This window comes from Mastomys coucha, unplaced genomic scaffold (assembly GCF_008632895.1).
Source record: "Mastomys coucha isolate ucsf_1 unplaced genomic scaffold, UCSF_Mcou_1 pScaffold4, whole genome shotgun sequence".
NCBI lineage: Eukaryota > Metazoa > Chordata > Mammalia > Rodentia > Muridae > Mastomys > Mastomys coucha.
This window is the reverse complement of record NW_022196910.1, coordinates 19,718,504-19,724,519: the sequence shown is the minus strand read 5'-3', so window position 1 is coordinate 19,724,519 and position 6,016 is coordinate 19,718,504.

The following is a 6,016-nucleotide window of genomic DNA, read 5'->3' as shown; positions in this document are numbered from 1 at the left end:
TATGAAGGGATTACATTTTGTATGATGAGTGTTTTAATATAAGTATGGTACACTGCATAAAATAAAACTACGTTTAACTCACAGTAATTATGAGAGTTCAGGCAAATTATTTTTCTGCTCTTCTATCACATTGATACACAGGGGGAAAAAAGGAAGAAAATCTTCTGGAACCTTCCAGTAGTGTGCCTCTGTTTCAATTATTTTTGGCTGTATATATTGTGTCCCTGCTTCCACTACCTTTTATATCGACAGTTGGTAGCACAAGCCTTTTCACACACAAAGGGCAGCAGTGCTTCAGCCAATCTGTGATAAAAGGGAAAAAAAATGAAATCGCTATGGAAACTGCGCGAAGGATCTAAAAGCAGTCTTTATAAAGTAAATGCCTGATGGTTGTGACTATGGGAAAAAAAATTCATAAATCCGAAGCTATCATTTCTGATTTGTTGTCGCTGTAAACGCCAAGTCCACACATCCTGACCTCTGCTTCATTGTGTGTCCTGTGTTCGGGAATAGTTGAGAATTCAACAGGAAGAGGACCCACCGTGGGGAAGCACCGAGGGGTTGAGAGCGCGCACTTTGCAGGAGTGAAAGAAGAAACTCACTTCCTTAGAAGGTTCGTTTTTTTCCTCCTCTTGACTGCTCTCCGTTTTCTTTTTATTTGCAGCAACTTTATGTAGTCCATGAAGTCTGTTCTGCGCTGTCTTTTGTTTTGGTTTATTCACTGAGAAATAAAGGTCTGTCCCCAAATTTAACTCGGAAAGCAGTTTCCTCCCTTTGCTCATCAGGTTTTGATCTTGGATTGAACACGGCCAACCTTCTCCTTCCTATCCAATGGAACATTACTCTGATGAAGAAGGCTTTCCCACTTCCCTCTTGACTTTGTGTCCTGCAATGGAATACAGCAAACAAACAAACAAACAAACAACAACAACAACAACAAAAATCCTGATGGGAGTGTAACTGCACGGCTCTGGTAACGTTAGTTTGATGCTCGAAGGCAGCAAATAGACGTCAGGCTCACAAGTTTGATGATGTTTGTAAAGTATCTGAAATGTGATTTAAATATGGCTTCTTAAATTTAATAATGGGTCAGGAGTAGAAGAGGGAGCTTGGGGTCAAGGGGACATGGACAAGTTCTCAGAAGGTGAAATGCTTCAACTTCAAGAATAGATTCTTAACTGACTAGAGGATGGCTATTCAAGTAAGTAGAATGTATTTTAGAACTGCATAGCTATTACGCTTCTCCAATGTTTACAGTCAAGTCTTATTTCACGAGTTCAATCTTCAAGTAATAGCAACTGCTGCTGATTATTTTTTTTTTTGTTGTTTTTTGTTTTGTTGTTGTTGTTTAAGTTTATGGCAACTGGGGAAATGTCAGAGACTGATGTACACCATAATTGACTGATTTCATATCGCCATACAGTATTTAGAGGATTATTAACATTACTAATCTAATGTTTCAAGGTACTTAAAGATAATTAGTGATCACACATTGGCATCTCAAACACACTTTATAGGACAAGAGTATCCCAAGAAAAGCCCTACCTAACATCCTCAAAGAATCTTCAGAGAACAAGACAGAACCTTTCCAGGATAGAGGCTGCAGAAACTCCGCATGATTACCACCAGGGAGAACGCGTGGCTCTCTAAGCAGCTGGCTTCCTATAGTCCACAGCACTGACTATCACAGTTCTCTTACTACTAATGACTAGCCTGGCTGTGGAGGTGGCCTTTCCAGTTTCCATGGGTGCTTCCTCTTCCATTAGAGGAGTGTTAATGATCAGTTACCCAGAAGCAAATGAGAATGTGTTTGGGCACCCGGACGTAAATACAGACGTTCTTTGATTTGAAAATTTTTAAATGCCTCGTGCATACTGACTTCACTGACGCTTTTTTGTGCACATAATGAAAGTCAATTATCTGTGGAGAAAACTTGACTGGGTGGAAGGAAACTAAATTGTCTTTTAAAGACTTTCTTAAACAGCAGTGGCTAGAGAAAGGCCCAATAACATTTTGGTTCAGATTGTAATGACTATGCCAAGTTAATAAATCATGCCTTATCCCAACCTTTAGCCAAAGATGAAGAAGATTGCATAGGACAGAAACATAAGTATGGGGTACTTCCTGTGAAGATCTTCCTGTCTCAGGACACTACCAGCTGCTGTACATCTCTTTCTTAGAGAGGCCAGATAAGTCTTGTTTCACTCAAAGATCTGACTATAGAATAGTGAGTATCTATTAAGGAAAAACTTCCAAAATTTGTTATTCCAGAAGGAAATGTTTGTTCTAGAATGTTCCATCTTTTTAAAGGCTTATGGAAAGATGCAAAGTAAATGTAAGGAAATTGTTTTCATTTTTTTCCCCTTGACTAATCCCCCTGTGGGAGTCTCCTAACTTCTGTGAAATGCTTTCGTGTTGGATATCAACTCTCATCAGCCAGTTTCATGTTGACTTCTTATTCATTGTGCTGAAAGTCTGAGAATACTTTGGAAGCACATTCACGGGGACGCTGAACAACATATTGTTTCTTTTACACATGCTACGATGCAAATGCTTTCCTTTCGCTGCTACTCAAAATATTAGCATTCTCTTCCCTGTGTGTGTGTTCTCAGACTTGACTTCCAGCAGCTACTGTAGAATAAGGAAGACAGAGTGCTCTGCCATTATTTCAAAGCATCCTACTGCTTACTAGTTGATGAGTAAAAACAGCTCACAGGGCCTTTCTAAAGCCACGTAGTTATCTCATTTAAAGTGTATGGCTGCGAATAGATCCGCTAGACCACAAAGTAGATCAAACCATGTAATAGTGAGAGACTAGCAAGGGAAAAGGTGTAATTTTGTTCCCACTAAAGACTGCATGCTTCTGAGGGTGTCAGGTACCTCCTAATATTTCCAATTAATTTATCCATGATCTTTAAACCAAAACTCCTGGAAACAATATTTTTATCCAACTATGAATTAAATGGAAACCCAGATAGCCTACTCATATTGCATTTTGGATGTGAAATCCTGCAATGTCTTGGTCTATACTTTATTACATGTTCTCTGAAGTATGTACTTGGTTATTTTTTTTTCCACTTTGAATGTCATTTATACCAATACTTCCTCCTTGTGTCTTGAGGAAATGTTAGCTTTCCTGACTACCTTTTCCAACTTCAAGAGAGTAAAGTTCTGGGGAACAGAACTCACTGGGGCATCTTCAGGACCTAAGTGGTCTAAAGAGATTCTTAGAATTTGTTCGTTGCTTTAATTTTCTTGCTATTACAGAATCTCTATTATTGTGCCACTAGCTCACCCATCAGAAATCACCATTCCACACAAGTTTTCACTCCAAATCAGAATTTACTTTGTAATCTCAAATCAGCCAACGTAGATAAGAAGGAGACTTTTAATTAGAATTTTAATATGCAATCTAAGCCACTTGCAGATTGCACACAGAGGTGATTTTCTGTATATCTAATAGCTGCACGGAGAACTTAGATAATGTTTAATTTGGTGGAGAGATTATTTTTAACTTTGCTGGAGTTGAGTTACTTAAAGCATTCCTGACAGTCCCTCAGAAGTCACACAAACATGAGACTTATTTGTGGGAATAAATACCTGAATGAAACTGTGGCATGCCCTGGGTGGGGGGAATTGTTAAAAATTGGAATATTCACTAATATAATGACATCATTGTATTTCCTTCCACATCTCTTCTGGGAAACTCCATTTTGGGTCTCTCAGATCACGTTATGTAGACATAAAGGGTTAAATACCCAGAGGAACATTACAGGACCCAGAGGGCCCCTGGCTGCTATGAACAGTAAGGCCCCACACTCTCCTGTGTTTAGGTGTTATATGACAGTTTGTCTTTCCTTTTAAAAAACAGTTGGCACATCCTATTGAGCTCTTACTTGAAGTAACTTATTTGGCAAATTGGGGAAGGGTGTGATTAGCTTAGAGTTATATTAATAGACTGTAGAGTCATAGAGGCATCATAGTAGGAACTTTTTATGAAAAGGAAACACTTAAGATCATTTCTCTACTTCAAAACATAGAAAAGTGTGCACTCAGCATAAACACTGAGACCTGTTTGTGCACAGCTAACACACATATGCGTCTACACCCTCCATAGTGTGCCTGTTTTGTGTTTCCCTGAGCATATGACTCTCATTCATGCTGATAGACCTCTTCACATACACCCAGAAAATGATGCGCGCTAACTGTGAGAACTGTCTGTATTCAAACCTGTTAAGAACTGAATATTTAAAACCAATTTGGCACACCAACACTGGGTTTTCTGAAGAGAAGAGGAGTGGAACAGAAAGATCAAAAGGGGGAGGGGGCATTAAGGATAACATCTGGATGGGGGCTGGGTGATGCTCTAATTAAGTGCACATACTCTTAAGTCTTCTCACATGCTCAGGAGTGGAAGGCTACAGGTTCCCTCGAAACTGTAGCCAATGGGCAGCACAAAGAGCTGGGATTAGATGCATTCACTGCTACTGAGATCCAGAGCACTTCTGTAGAAAGTTCTTGCTTTCATGGGATGTGCTTCTGCTATTTTATTATTAAGATAGCCATAACAAACACAGCTGCCCATTGACAGAGAGTACATCCTTTAAAATGGCGTGCATGGAATCAAATTATGAACAGGGAAGAAATGAGCTACAAGATCCTCTTGCTTTCTTCCCGCTTATAGATGAAGATTGGGTGCGTCTAGTGAGAAAGTGTTTACACCTAATTTTTCCTCTTTGCTCAGGTGGAGTCGGTTGACATCTTGAGTCCACTAGAAGCACCTCCCCCCTGAGCAGAGAGCACAAGACAGCCTTTTCGGATGTCACCAAGTTAAGCAATTTTAACTTCTGAGTTTCTAAAGCCTGTATTAATTGGCTAGAGTTCTAGTCAAATCAGCATGACTTGAAACGGTTTCAAAATGCTGGAATTTAGGACAAGAGACACTCCACTTCTTAGTGCTCTCTCCACTCCCATGCAGAGTTTTCTGAAACACCCTGATGTCATGTCATCTACTTACTAGTTTGCTTATAGAAATAAATTAAGCAAACCCTAACTACTTAGGAGAAACTGTTCGGCAGTGCATAGCTGTGTTCTACATGTCTCATTACCATTAACAGCCATGCATGACTAAACCTCCTTCTATTGCATTGAGTATTTACCCTCTGGCTTTGTAAAGTGATGCCTGAGTGTGGCTTTTTACAAAGGAATTTCATAACCATCTATGCTCTCTGCAGCACACCTACTATTTCAGAATATGCACAGTTTTCCTTGGGGGAATCTTGGCAACAATTAACATTGTTCAGAGAAAGTAAAGTGCAGGTAGTGAGTCTTTTTCTGGTTCACCTCTTGTCTTAACTCAGAGACAAGCTACTTTTCTTTTATTCTATTCCCTGTTTTCCACTATTGTCATATAGCCAAAAGCAAAGCCTTCTTTTATACACTCTAAAGGAAAAGAAAGCCATTCAGTTAATACACAGAGTTGAAAAACTAGACACATGGTGTGGTCTGTTGAGGTCCAGGAATATAAAGAATCAACTGTGTTATCTGAATCTTCAGATCCACCAAGGAGGATGGAGGATACACCTCTCTTCCCCTCCAAGTTTCTGTAATTTTTCAAGATTTAGGCATTGGTGAGGAACTAGAGATGAGAGACATTGGGGGGGGGGAATCTTGAGAAAGCAACAGAGTTTATAGAAAGGGACAGGGGGACCAAAGAGAGTTCAGTCCCTAAGGAAACTGGGATGGCATTTTATAGAGGATAGTTTAAATGGGCTTTACCCCTATGCACAAGATTGGGACCCTTCTGGTTTAATGGACCCCATCTGTACTGGAACATCTGTATTTATAGTCAGGGTATTTGAAATAACCTTGATTGTCATCTTCTTCCTCCCTTATCAAACTGGCAGCCCTGTGCTAAGTCTTTCTCTTCTAACCCTTTCTAACCCTTCATTTCTTCCCAGAGAAAGAAGTCATTTACCTTCAAATGCCACATTTCAGGACTAGTAGCTAAAGTCCC